This window comes from Rattus norvegicus, chromosome 1 (genome assembly GCF_036323735.1).
Source record: "Rattus norvegicus strain BN/NHsdMcwi chromosome 1, GRCr8, whole genome shotgun sequence".
NCBI classification, from domain to species: domain Eukaryota; kingdom Metazoa; phylum Chordata; class Mammalia; order Rodentia; family Muridae; genus Rattus; species Rattus norvegicus.
In genome coordinates this window covers 235864314-235879508 of record NC_086019.1, presented here as the reverse complement: position 1 = coordinate 235879508, position 15195 = coordinate 235864314, and the positions used below count along the sequence as shown (strand labels likewise).

General features: G+C 43.4%; 1 long non-coding RNA gene across 2 annotated transcripts; it reads right to left on the bottom strand.

The window, feature by feature from the left end:
- Positions 1-1800: 1800 nt before the first annotated feature.
- Positions 1801-14886, bottom strand: LOC120098084 (uncharacterized). 2 transcript variants are annotated; one of them, XR_005495998.2, is made up of 4 exons: positions 14452-14886; positions 13235-13620; positions 9751-9829; positions 1801-9665 (listed from the first exon to the last, which is right to left on the bottom strand). It is a non-coding gene; the product is annotated as an uncharacterized LOC120098084 (long non-coding RNA). The 2 variants fall into 2 exon arrangements; XR_005495997.2 differs by having other exon boundaries at positions 1801-9829.
- Between the last annotated feature and the right edge of the window lie 309 nt (positions 14887-15195).

The following is a 15195-nucleotide window of genomic DNA, read 5'->3' as shown; positions in this document are numbered from 1 at the left end:
AGTTTGATTATTTCCTGCCATCTACTCCTCCTGAGTGTTTGATTCTTTTTGATCTAGAACTTTCAGCTGTGCTGTTAAGTTGCTCCATTATGTTCATAACCACTTTATTTATAATAGCTAGAAGCAGGAAACAACCCAGATGTCTCTCAATGGAAGAATGGATACAGAAAATGTGATACATTTATACATGGAATACTACTCAGCTATTAAAAATGATGACTTTACGAATTTTGTGGGCAAATGGATGGTACTAAAAAATATCCTGAGTGAGGTATCCAAGATAAAAAGTACCTACATGATATGTATATTAGCCCCAATGCTCAGAATCCCCACAATACAACTCATTCATAGACCACAAGAAGGAAGGCCAAATTGTGGATGCTTCAATTCCACCTTGAAGAGGGAACAAAATAATCACAGGAGGCAGAGGGAGGGAGGGATCTGGGTGGGAAAGTGTGTGGAGATTGAAAAAGGGGGGCAGGACCAGGTATGAGAAGAGACAAGAGAGAAGTCTAGAGGGCCAGGAGAATGAATAGGAATAAGTAGCATTGGGGAATGGGGAATGGGGAACCACTAGAAAGTCCCAGACACCAGGAATGTGAGAGGCTCTCAGGACCCAGTGAGGATGACATCAGCTGAAATACCCAACAGCAGAGAAATAGGGCCTGAAGAGACCACCTCCAGTAGATAGACATGACCCTCAGTGGAGGGAGGGGGCCGCCAACCCATCTCAAAATTTTTAACCCAGAATTGTTCCTGTCTAAAGGAAACACAGGAACAAAAAAGGAGGGAACAGAGACTGAAAGGTCATCTAGAGACACCCCACCTGGCAAGGCAGATGCAGATACTCACAGCCAACCATTGAACTGAGCCTAGGAACCCCAATGGAAGAGTTAGGGGAAAGACTGAAAGAGCTGGAAGGACTTGCAACCCCATAGGAAGAACAACAATATCAACTAACCAGATCCCCCACCCCAAGAGCACCCAGGGACTAAACCACCAACTGAAGAGTATGCAAGGGTGGATCCATGGCCACTATGTATATAGCAGAGGATGGCCTTATAGGACACCAATGGGAGGGGAGATGCTTGGCCCTGTGGAGGCTTGTTGCCCCAGCAAAGGGGGATGTTGGAGGGGTGAGGTGGGAGTGGGTGGGCAGATGAGGGAGCGCCCTCATAGACGAAAAGGGGAGGAGGGATGGGGAGAAGGGTTTGCGGAGGGGAGATCATGGAGGGGGACAACAGTTGAAATGTAAATACGTAAAATAATTAATAAAAAAATTGCCTCTACCCCACAAACTCTCATCCCCTCATTCCCATACACCAGTTAGTAGCATGTCTGTAGGGACCAAAACTGCTAGGAGAGATGGCAGGATAAGACAGGAAGCACAGGATCCTCTAAGGCATCCATTCTCAACCTCCCCAAGGCTGCGACCCTTTAACACAGTTCCTCACGTTGTGGTGACCATCAACAATAACATTATTTTGTGGCTACTGTTACAGATCACAGTGTAAATATCTGTGCTTTCCCATGCTCTTCCAGACTCTATGGAAGGGTCATTCGACCAAAGGAAAGCGACCCACAGATTGAGAACCACTGATCTAATAGGATGACTTGTCTAGTAGACATATCGTTTTCAAAAGGCATGGAGTATGTTTGTAAGTTAAAAATATCCCATTCCTTTTCACTCTAAAATAGAATCATTTTACTCTTATTTTACCCTTAATTTAATTTAATCTTAATTTAAAAGCAGTAACGCCAGCATAAAGGCATAAAATATAAATGGAGTGTAACAAGGAAACGGAGACAAAAGCGAAGTAACATGTCCGACCCCAGATTTATGCAATAATCACCATTAATTTTTTTTTTTTTGAGCTGGGGACCGAACCCAGGGCTTTGCGCTTCCTAGGTAAGCGCTCTACCACTGAGCTAAATCCCCAGCCCCACCATTAATTTTTTTACCATGTTGGGACATAACATTTAAAATATTTTCTCTTGCATGCATATACACTTATCACATAGAAATGCCATATACATCATAGTTATTATTGTGTAATCTGATTTTTTCACTTATTTACATACCATAAATTTCAAATACAGCATGATTTTTATTGGTAGCTCACAGTGTCTCTGACTGGAAGCACTGTCATTTATTTAAGAAATTTAACCGGTATAATGAGAAACGTTCAGACTTGAGAATGGCCAACTATCATATTTGAACCTAATCTTGGTCAAAGGTACTCCATACCTTGAAGAAGAAATTCAAAAGTGTGCACTTTGACCGCTCTTTCAAGATTAACTTCAGAGACAGGACCAGAAGCTACACAGAATTTCAGAGTGATTGGTTACCCCATTGAATGAGAGTTCTGGTCTGAGAGGTATCATAAGATCGAACAAGAACGACCAAGTGTTTTAAATGAAAGCCTTAAACACCATTTGTCTTTTATTCATGTCTAACCCAAACAGCAGGTTTTATAACATGGCCATTCATTCATCCTCAGTGGTATGTGCTCTCCATATTTAAAAGGTCGTTCTTGGTAGGGATTATATGCAGCCTGCTAACAAAGGAAGGCTTCTGAAGAGGAGTTGAAGCCAGGCTTGAAGACTCCAGAAGGCTCTTCTGTAGAACTGGACTAGGAGTCCTGCCATGCTTCCTCATAACTAACAAGAATAGTGGTGAATCTTTATAACTCGATGTATTAACCTTCATAGCCATTTGCCATAGGTGGTGCTAAGCACAGATTAAGGATTTACACACATGTTTTCCGAGCAGAAGAATTGTTAGAGGTAGACTTTACCAACATGGAGGGAAAACCAGTCTGTGATAAATGTTGCTCAGGGCCCATTTGTTGAGGCTGTAACAGAGGTTGGCGACTCCAATTCTGAGATACTCTGAGAAATTAAAGTTTTTCTCAATACTAACCACTCCCACGGTAGGAAACAAACCTTAGGGCTCTTAACTGCTGCTCTGTGTAGAATTCTGCTCCAAATCTTGTGTTTCGTTTACACACATCTTAAATGTGTTTGAGGAACGTTAATACTCATTCTTAAAGTAAATTAATTTTTATTTTTATGCCCTAAATTTCTGGTTTTTATATTAAAGCAAATCATTTAAAACCATCTTTGGTTATTTTAAGAATTACTGATTCTTGATCACTATTTTCTTTCCCTTCCTTCTCCTCTTCTTTTTTGGTGGTTTTCTAGGTCAAGTCTGCCTCTTGGAGTTAATAAAACTGATTTCTAATTTGCCGAATAAACAGCAGAGTAGTTTTTCACGTCTCCTTTCTTTTCTCTTTCTTTTGTGTTTGTTTGACTTTTTTTGAGGAATGGACCTCACCCAGACCTCAAGAGACGACTTTATTTCTTTCTTGCTCTTTCCCCTTAACCTCTCTTCTTCCTCCAACTCTTCTAATTCCACTTCTTTCTCCTTCAACTTAGGCACAGTTGATGCTTTGCCATCGTCTCCAAGTGGACTTTCCAGATCCTTCTCTAGGTCTGCAGAGTTTATGTTTTTTCCCCCACTCACACGATGAACATCTGGGCTCTCAATCCCCGTGTGCCTTTTCTGCCCACCCTCATCTTTGAGTGAGAATTACTAAAGGGCCCCCAAGTGGTTGTATGGGGGCAGTATACAGACATATTCACAGGTGTGTGTGTGTGTGTGTTTGTGTGTGTGTGTGTGTGTGTGTGTGTGTGTGTGTGTGCGCGCGCGCGCGCATATATGTGTGTAGGTGCTTAGGTATGTTGTACAAGCCTGATGTCAACATTTGGTGCCTTCTTGGATCTCTCGTTGTTTGAGACAAGTTCTCTCACCAAACTTGGACACCTTCAGTTGGGCTGTGCTGACTGCCGGGTGAGCTCTACCTGCCTCTGCTCTATCCTGCTATCTGTGGCACTGGTGTTGGCGGTCTCACGTCCTGGTGCCTTAGCATGGGTGCTGGAGTTTCAAATCGGGGCCTCAGGCTTGCAAGGCAGGCATTTCACCGCCCGAGTCATCTCCTTCCACAGCCCTCCTAATGTTTTTGATCACGAGAGAATACCATCCAGGCCGTGCCCATAGAAGGTAAGGTCCTGGTCCTGTGGAGCTCTTTGCTGGCAGCAAACACGTGACCGTGCACGTGACTGAGAGAACTCCATCGGAAAAGCTCTGTTTGGGAAGGGTTGAAAAATAAGCTGGTGCTGTAGAAGTTTAATAAAGTTGGCCTTGCCCCAAGATGGAAAGAGCGTGGTCATCGACCCCAAAGGGAGCTTCAGCTGAGAGGGCTCATTCTCAGATGGAAATCGGCTTCCTGTTTTCTGACTACATCAACGATACAGCGATGTCTTTGATAATTTCCAGTTGTGCACAAGCCAGTCAGCAGAAAGATGAGTGTTTCCTTTCTTCCCTAGATGGGGGAATGTTCTTGAAAAAGAAAGAAAAAATGAAAAGGGGAAAAATTATAGGGGGGAAAAAGAGTGGAAAAATTCATAGCAAAACCGTGTTGGGAAGAGTCTGCTCCACCCACTGGCTTCAGAAAAATGAGGCTGGTTTCAGGTCCAGTGGCTTGCCTGTCCTAACAGTCGCCTCTCACGGCATCTGTGGTGACTACAGGGCCTGATAGGCCCCTTTAGTGATTTGATTGCATATAAGCGATTGTGGAGCCCATCACCGGCCATTTATCACTGGCTTGCTTCGTAAGCTTGGAAAAGTGTATCAGTTGATCATTGGAATTCCATTTAGATTTTTCTCATTAAACCACTAGCACATTTTATTTCCTTTGGACAGGGAGAGGAGAGATAACATTCCAAACTTGCAAAAACAACAAAATAAAATAAAATAATTTTTTTCAAACATTACAAGATCTTTCCCTTCACCATTGGGGAAGGAACGTCAACTCAGGCTGGACAATTCACACTGCTGTTCAACCAAGCTCAACGTTTTAAGATGTAATGAAATCATCATGCTGTGTTGAAGGAGTACGGTTGGTCATCGTTGCTAACTTTCAGAGCCAGCTCTTCTGAAGCTGCTCGCAAGGTCAGAGCAAGGTCAAGCCAGGCGTGTTTGTGGAATGGATAGGGAAAGGAATGTGGGGGGCTGGGAGCTTGGCCGCTTCAGGTTCTATCCCAGGACTGAGTTCAGCTTCAGCCTTGTGGATCTGAACCTCTTCTGCTGACCCTGGAGAATAGGAGGGAAAGGGGGCAGTCCTCAAATCAACTTATTTACAAGAAATGCGGGTGTTGCGTTCCTGAGGCAAAAAGAACAACAGTGGGGGATGGGAGGGCAGGGCTAAGGAGCAGCTTCTTCAGTCAGGAGAAGCCCAGCTGTGAAAGAGTTGAAGAAAGGGTTCAGAGGGACCCTGGGGAACTCTGAAAATGGAGATCCTCAACTCGAGGAGGGACTGCTCGAATTGATGAATCGCATCTTGATGCTTGCCCATACCTACTGGCCATCACTTGAAAGCCGCCCACAGCGAGGCAAGATATGCTCTCTCCCAGGTAGGCTAGTCAGGCGCTGCCTACAGCATTCCCTCCACACGTGACTTCATGACGGGAACAGAAGTATTATTCCACTCAGTAACTACTGTGCTAAATGCTGTGTGCACTCGTGACTGACTGCAAAAATAGGTCCTAGTCGAAAGAAAACTTGAAGACTAAGAAACAGACCTCTGGACAGCATAAGGCTGAGGCAATTAGTGGCTGACTACAGGGTACTCCTTTATCTCCGTGTCTTGGCCTCACCGAGCCAGTCCTTCTGTCTCAGGAGCACTCTTCCCCAGTCTCACTTACTATGAATAAACTGCGTTTGCAGGACCTTTAAGACATATGCACTTGAACACAGCTGTGCTGATCAGCAAAAGGTAACATAAAACAATGCTAAGAATATAGACTCTGAACTCAAACAGATATCGATTCAAACCCCAGCTGTTAATATCTGCAGGACCGTGCGTAAAGGACTTAGCATTTCTTAGCTTCAACCGTTTTGTTTATAAAATGTGGCTGACAGCATTGGCCTCATGGGTTTATGGCAAGAAATAACCTGGTATGATAAATGCAGAAGGCTCGGTGCATTCTAGCAGCTCCCATGAAAATGGCATCAATGTAATATTATAAATAACACTGTATTAACCGCCAGCCATGTCTTCCTAACCTGGTACACTTACATTGCTCCGATGCAGGGGGATGTTGGTGAGATGGATTCTGATAGCACCCTCCTCTGTCACAGCTTTTCTTCAGGCATACCTGAGATGGAGTTGTCCAATGGTAAGTGATCTAAAACCAGAGGTGGGGCCGATGATTTGGTCACTCCACCTTTCTGTCTTTCTCCACTGACTTCTGTTTCATGAGCAAACGGAATGATGTGCACACAGTGAGGGCCTTGATGAAAGACGAACAACAGAGGGCAGGGGTGGCTTCATCAGGAGATGTGAAGACACAGGTGGGCTGCTAGTTTTATAACTTGCTTCTTTTACAAAACCTAATATTCTTTAGAGATGTTTTAAGTATATACTATACAAATATATAGAGAACAATATAAAAGTAACAATATACTCATATGTAAATTTGCATGTGTATGCATGTATAGTCAACATTCACCTTACCATGGAACAAAGAACACACACACAGATATATATATATGTAAAATTATGTACATATATACACATATATGTATATATGTATAATTTTTAACTTAACATCAACAATAATTATTTTTCCAAGCTAAATATTTACTCATGTGGAGACCAGAGCAGTGTGAACCTTTCAGTTCAATAATTCCTGATGTTAACTTCAGCAGAAATCAATATCTGCTTATTGTACTCCCAAGAGCAAAATCAGGCATTCTACCACTTTAAATAACATTTTAGTCTTGAAATGAAAATCCAAGTGTTGGATTTCATAGGTACCATGTACTCCCAAGTTCTTTCTGCAGTCTTCAATGGAGTGATACATTTATCGGGTCCTTTGCCCTTGTCACGCGTCAGAAGCTATTTCTCCACAGAGCACTATAAGGAGGTTAAAGGTGAGCAGTAGGGGTTGGGGATTTAGCTCAGTGGTAGAGCGCTTGCCTAGGAAGCGCAGGGCCCTGGGTTCAGTCCCCAGCTCCGAAAAAAAGAAAAAAAAAAAGGTGAGCAGTAGCTGCTGAAGGAGTTATCCAGAAAGATTCTAATGTTGCGTCATGAGAGAAGAAATAACAGCCAGGAGTCGGTAAACCAACTCCCAAGGAGGAGTGCAAGCCACCGTTTCCGCCAGCCATTAGCCAGCAGGTCCATTAGCCAGCAGGTCCAGAAGCAGTTTGGGTGACTCTTCAGGTCAGAGCAGAAAGGAAGGCAGTGAAGGGAACGTGAGCTTTTCCAGTGTAGCTACAGAGCCTGGACAGGGCAGTGATGCCAGAGGTGTGTGGGCTGCCACATATGTGTATCACTGTGTGCACACATGGCCCTTTGGGAAGGTTTTGGGTCAGTACATCCATGGTACATGTAATTATTGACAGAATGGATGAGTTTTAGATCAGTTGTGGGTTGTTGTTGTTTTTGTTTGTTTCTTTGTTTTTTTGTTCTTTGATTTTAACGATGGAACTAATACTTAGCCATAACAAAAAGAAAAAAAAAACATTTAAAGGTATTTACAGCAAAATACAGTAGACTTTCTAGTTGCTCTGACCACAAGGCTCTCTTTCCAGCATCAACTAGTCTCTGCAGTTTATGTATCCTTCCAGGAATGTTCTCAGTGTGTGCACATATATAGTAATATGCACATCCATCTGTACACAAGCACACACACACATCCACGCAAGTGTGAACGCACTGTACAACTGTTCTACTCAACCTTGGCTTTTCTCCACTTGTACACATATCCCTGTCAGATTATCCAAATCAGTCTCAGTTTTCCAAACAAAGGCACAATGTAATCACATAAACGTCACACGGCTTCTCTCAGCCTCTTCCAATCGCGACCATTTGCTATGTTTGCCATTTCTAAAAATTTAATTCTGAACACCTTTGCTGTGCTTCGAAGGTGTGATGAACAGGCCGGGGGTGAATGGTATCTCCCAGTGATGTGCATCACGGTGGCCTTCATTCCTAGTACACTGTCCCACGTCCAAATGTTTCTGCAGGATAAATCCCCAGATGACCAATCACTGGACCAAAGGCTGTGCTCACTGCACAGCCTCAGATCGAACCTCTCCAAGGCTGAAGGTGTTGATGTGGATCAACTGTGGTTATTTAAAGAAACAGAACCAATAAAAGAAACACACACTCACTCACACACATACACACACACTCATACACACACACTCACAAATATACATACACATACACTCACACTCACAGATACACTGAAACACATACACCCATACTCACACATGCACACATACTCACACTCACACCTTCTCACACGCACACACTCACATACTCACACACATTCTCACACACATACATTCACACACCACACACTCACATACACACACTCACACACACCACATACACACAAACTCTCTCTCACAGACATACTCAAATACACACACACACACACACACACACACACACACACACAGAGGAATTGGTTCACATGATTACAGAGGCTAAGTAATTCCATACCCTTAGTCAGCAAGCTGAAAACCCAGGGGAGAACCTATGACACAGATCTTGTCGGAGAACAAGTTGGATGCGAAAAGTCTAGTCTGACTTCAAATCCAAACACAAGAGCAAATCAACCTTCCAGACCCAAGTCAGTGGGACTTCTCCTCACTCAATGTATTGTCTCATGGTTTCCACGGACTGGACCGGGCCCACCCACACTGCAGAGGGCACACTGCTGTAGGCTCCTGATTCCATTGTTCATTCAGAAACATCCTCTCAGACACACTCAGAATAACGCTTAGCCAAGACACCTTGTCAGGTTGACATGAAACCACTGCAGAGCTATTCTTCAAAGCCTTTAAAGGAGAAGAGATTCAGCTCCTCCCTACATCTGGCTCAGCACCTGTTAAACAGAACAATTATCTCTCTCCTGATGCATAAACGAGGACTCTGCTTCTCAGAAACACGAGCATGCTATGCTTCCGTTTTAGGCTCTTGATCTTTGGAAACTACAAGACTTTATATTCTACCCTTCAAAGCACTCATCAATATTTCACAATAGTGTCATTCCCAAGCTGTTGGCACAATGCTGCCTTTGAAAAGTCAGATTCAACCTTCCCTTGGCATGTGTAATCTTGCAAACATTGACGGTCATTTTGTATCCAAAGTCTGGGATCAAGTCTTTAGGGACATTCTTACTCATGGCTCTTAACTTTTAACTCATCGGCAGATTCCAAACACGTCCTTGATGAGCTTTATGCCTCTCATGCTCATCCAATTTCATTTACAAATGAAACAAGTGGCCTTTGATCGCAAACTCTTTGCAAAACTCTACCACACTCTGTCCAATCTGCTGTTTCCTTTGCACTCGAAAAGCAGTAGCTGCACTGGAGACAGCTTGACCTTACCGTGAGAAATAGCATTTTATCACGAAACTTGGCAAGGCCTTCAATTTCCTCCCTTCTAATATCTGTCAGTCATTCTCATTGTCCGGGAAACATTTTCCCACTCTCCATGTGAGAGCTGTTATCTCTTGTGCCAGATACAACTTCTCCGGGACCAGATCATCCTCCTTCAGTGGCTCAATCATGTTGCCTGTCTGGATCCCTGTGGAAAACCAATTGTGTTCTTCAAACTGCAGCTGGAAAGTGTGTGGCACAACATGAAGACCCTGCATCTCCCACATACATACCACGAAGTCAATCTCTACTCCTCTTAAATTGTGCACCAGTCGCTCTGAGCTGCTGAACTCAGTGGGCATAACAGAGAAGCTGAAATGAAAAAAAAGCAGACCATGCTTATTCAATCGTCTTGCTGAGTTCTGTATACTCATAACCCTTTTCCATGTAGACAACACAGTTGACTTGGATTGATGCCAGTTTGTGAAAGCTCATAGCTCTGACACGGAAGCATTTGCCTAGTATCTAATTTTACCAAAGTTTAATTTGCACAGGAGCAGAGAGCTGCAGTGGCTCGTTAATGGGTTTTAATAAATGCATGTCTCTATGTAACTATATCCACCAGGACCGGTCAGGATACAGGACATTCTCACATGATCTCTTCTCCCTACAAAGTGGCTCTTTGATCCCTGGTTAGTATCTTGGTCATCACTGACCTTTCCCCAAGGTATACACACACCATTATTGGTGAGGAGGCCACGAGAAAAACCAAGTAACTGGTACCAGACACCAGACGAGTAGTTTCTCAGAGCCAATGTCTGTAGTTATTAAAGGACATGAATGAGGGGACTAAATGATTAAAAAAGTACTTTGCAGTGGCAGTGCACACATGCCTTTAAGGCCAGCTTGATCTACAGAGGGAGTTCCAGGACAGCCAAAGCTACACAAAGAAAACTGTTTTCTTACTGGGGGCTGTGTGCACGCATGCCACTTTGTGAGTGTGGCAGTCAGAGGACAACTTGCAGGAGTCAGTTCTTTCCTTCTGCCACTGAGTTCTGAGGATTTTGAACTCAGGTTGCCGGAGTTGGCAGCAAGCGACTTTACTCTGAGTCATCTCACTGGAGACTGCAAAGGTTACAAATTTGCTTTCAGTTCCTCGTGTGCATCTGTTTCTGAGATCTTTCTGTCTGGTCTGTGAGATATTATTAGTACTGTAGTGAGAAGTCTGAAGCCCTGGGACTAGCACACGATTGCAGATGGGCGCACATGCGCCTGCTTGGGTCTAGGACAAGCTGTGGCTTCCATGAGATGGACCAGGTAGAGCATGGTGGCAAAGCAATTATAGGCAATCACAAATTGAGACCAGGGCAGCAGCACGGACCAATAATGGAGAAGGGAAAGGGGTCCTCAATCACTCATTAACAATTACTATTGGGTCCTTTGCCTGCAAATGAGGTGTTGAGTCCTCTCTCCCACAGCTCCAGGAGGGTTGTTCTATTATAAGAGTGTGAATTAATTGCCTTTGCTTAGGCTGTGTAGCCTGAGATGGCACTTGGAGTTTCCCTCAGTTGTTTGACATACTTCTGACCTGCCTGTCTTCTGACTTAAGAGCTTGCTATAATCTTGTTTGTTTGCTTGATTGCCTGCTTGCTTGCTTTTCAAGACTAGCTTTCTATGTAGCCCTGGCTGTCCTGGAACTCCCTCTGTAGATCAGGTTGGCCTGGAACTCACAAAAGATCTTCCTGCCTTTGCCTCCCAAGTGTTGGGATTAAAAATTGTCTTCTTGGTTAGTAAGGATGTCCCTGGAGTAATACAACTAGGAGATTATAAGAAATGAAAGCAATTGAATAGAATGAGAGAAATCAACTTAGGCAGCACACATATGATTCTGAACACATTGCTCTCTGCAAGTAATGTGAAGGCCTAGGAGGAAGGGTTGAGAACTATCTCATTGTGCGCTTTACTGGACAGGCTGGCTCTGACTTAAGGCCCAATTCGTCTTTAGTTTGGACCAGCTGAGAGACACTTCTGGGCAAGGAACCAGAGTGCAGTCCTTAGTTCTGTTGGCAACACACCTAACACAGAATGACCTTGGCCAATGCTCAGCAGCAGTTCTGGAAATGCCTTAGTCATTTCTGAACTGGGCTGAGTCCAGAGACAAACCTAGCCTTCACACTCAGAAATCCCGAGGCTCCATAGACTTGATTGGCTTTGCTGCTGGTAAACTCCTAGACCACCCTCTCATATTTTAAAGCAAGGTGCCTGAGGTCAGAAGAAGGAGACTTTACCAGAGAAGATCATACAGCAAGCAAGTTCACAGGCAACCAGCCAATGGCGGCTATGAGGGCTTGTTGGGAACTGACATCTGCTCCCAGCTTGTGGTTTTGCCTGGCCTCATCTGGTCCTCTTCACCTCAACAGTTTTAGCCTTTAATGGCATAGGAGTGACACACGGTATTTCTCAGAACCCGAGAGAGGCAGAAATGTTGGGTTATGATGTGTTTGTTCACTCGGGGATCAGAAGACAAAGCTGAGTCTTGGGAGGTAGCTGCCATACTTGAAGCTCAAAATGTTTCCTAATCAAATCATTGACCCAAGGAACCACTATGAGCTAGATTTCTGATAGGGCAAGAGGGCTCTGTATCTCAGCCTCCAGAGTGAGTATTTACACTCAATAGGACCTGAGCTAGCTATGTAGCTGTAGAGGAAGAGAGTTAGGATTACATTCAGGTCCAAGGATATGGGTTTGATCCCAACTATGACAGTAAATTTCCTAATTTTTGTTTTCAAATCTTTCTATGCTAAGTTTTGGTTTTCCAAGCTAAGAATATTAATTTTTGCCATGATAACCTCTGAAAATATTCATTTAGGACCAACTCCATATTTTGATCTCTTTACCAAAGTATTGCTTCCTGGAGTCCATGGCACCAAGGTACAGAGTCAGCAGAACTTCCTAATGCCCTGTCTTGCCCCTCTGGCCTACTTAGTTGTAATCATCTCCTTCTCATGACGTCATTGTTTGAAAAAGCCTGCAGGGATTTGTAGGAAGGAAACTGTAGCAGGGGTTCTCAACCTTCCTAATGCTGCGACACCTTAATACAGTTCCTCATGGTGTGGTGACCCCTGGTCATAAAACCATTTCTGTTGCTGCTTCATAACTAGAATTTTGCTACAGTTGTAAATGGTAACTGTGCCTTCCAATGGTCTTAGACAACCACCAAAGGGGTTGTGACCCACAGGTTGGGAACCCCTGCTCTATACAGACGTGCCTGAACCAGGAGTGTTCACTGTAGTTGCCATTACAAGAGACTTGGCCTTTTGGTTATCCATTTGTCCCTTGAATACAGGGAGTTGGGAGGAGGCTTTAGTGATGTCCCCAAATTCTTCAGACACCCAGAGACCCAAAGCAAAGGGTGAAAGGGTGAGCAGTTTTAAATCTAGAGATGGAAGCCAGAGGGGTCCCACACACAAAACCCCATAATAGTTCTAATAGTCATGGACCAACTTAAGGCTCCCCATTTTTATATTCCTAAACACTAAGTCCACATGACCTCGAGAAGATCCACAAGCACACGACTGGTCAGCTGTTGCAAGCACAGTTTTATGACCAGGCCTGAGCCTTTCATAGGTGGACAAAGAGAGACAGGGTGGACCAAGACAAGCTATAGGCCTCTGCCTTTGTCCCAGTTGAGACTCTAACCTCATGAACGTCAGTGCTGGTTTTCCATTACACTGACTTCACCAAAGGGAGGAAACAACAGGAAGCTATTCTACTTACTTGGATTTTCAGCCAAGGAAAACTATTAACCATCGAGTTTCAAACAATCTTTACATCCAAAACAACTCTCACAGACGCACTTGGGAGACCTATATTTCCTTCTAGACTTCACATTCCGAGTGTCTCCCTCCAAAGAAGTTGTATGTCCACTTCCCCTGAAAAACACTTGCTCATGCTCCAGTTGTCTACTGTAAAGATAACAATGAATTCTTACTTAGAAACGAACATAAAATCTATTGACCATCTGTCTATACGCAACCATGTTCTTTGGGTACCATTTCTTGTTCCCTAGTTCAAGGGACCATAATGCGTTCTGAAGAAAAATCTTCCTTAAACTTCCAGGTCCATTGTTTGGCCATGCAGATCACACAAACATTTCACCAATTCTGAGAAATGAAAATGCAAGTTTAAATCAGGATAAATTCTGAGCAGCATTTGCATTGTGTTCTTCATATACATTCTAACACTTTTTGATAATTTTTATAAACTATGCAAAAGTCTTTCCTTTGCTCTTCAAAGTCCTAGCTTATCATGTACTTTTAGAAATCGAGACAAAGAGTGTCAAACATGAGAAGTAGACTATCCCTATATGACTAAATTTTATTTTTAAAGAGATAAAACAGTACAGATTCAAACGAAATCCTCTTTATTTCCCACTCTGCCATCTTGGCTAGAGACAGCTAGGACCAAGAATGTAAGACACTTGTGAATGCTATGGTCATGTATCATTACATATGAAAAGACACTATATGTTGTGTGTGTTTTAGATGGTCACGGGAACAACATATCCCATGTAGTTTTGCACCTATTGTCACAAGGACTCTTTTTGTGATACTGCCTGATATTCGAGCATGTGTACACAGTATGCCGTTATCAAATCCAGACTCCTCTCCCAGCATCCCCCTTCTCAGCTTCCAGCAGCCATTAGTCTAAACTCTGGTCTACCCCATGTAGTTTCTACATATGGGCAAGACTTGTCTTTCTGCACTTGTATTGTTCAGTATGGTGTCCTCTCATTACTTCCATTTTGCTGCAAATGATAGCTCATTCTTTTTAACTAAACAATATCCCTCCCTCTCCTTCTCCCTCCCTCTCCTTCTCCCTCCCCCACCTCTCTCAGTCTCCCCCCCCCTCTCTCTCTCTCTGTGTGTCTTTGTGTATTCCTCAGTTCACCCGCTAACATGCAGATAGACACTTAGGTTAATTCCATATCTTACCTTTGTGGGCAAAGGTTGTTCTTCCTGAATTCTGCTTTTCATTTTGACTTTTTATTCTTTCCCACAGACTCTTCTCTTTGGAGAATCCTTGGGTTAGACTCAGTTAGCTCTGTGGGGCTTTAGACATATTGAAATGTGTTATCTTTATTCTTGAGCAGTTGCTTATCTGGAGTTAAAGTTCTGTCCTGTCCATCTTCACAAACACTTGGAAAACAGCTTCTGTCTTTGCCTGGCACTTACTTCCCAGGAGAAGTCTGGCCAGCCGTCTAAACACGCGGCTTCTCCTTTGGATCCATCATGCTTTCTTTCTCTGTGTGCTTTTATGAGCAACTCTCAATCTCTTTTCTTTAAAATGTATTTGTGATGAGAACTGTTTTTATCTTGATCACGACTCAGTGTGAATTTTTTATGGATTTAAAAAAAATCTTAGGTAGTTTTTTTTTTCTTCTCTTTTCTTTTTTGGCCCTGTTTTGTTCTGAGAAACTCTCATACATTCTCTCTACTGTGGACTTACTTCCAACTGTTAATACACGGCCCCATCCTATTTCTTCTCTCCTCTCTCTCTCTCTCTCTCTTTCTCTCTCTCTCTCCCTCCCTCCCTCCCTCCCTCCCTCCCTCTCCCTCTTGTATTGATTTCCTTGTTCCTCTGGGCTCGCTGACTGTGTACTGCCCTCTTTCAGTATTTCATTGAGTTTACTTTAATTTCTTGCATTCAATTCTCCTGGTCCCTTTTCAAGTCCCACT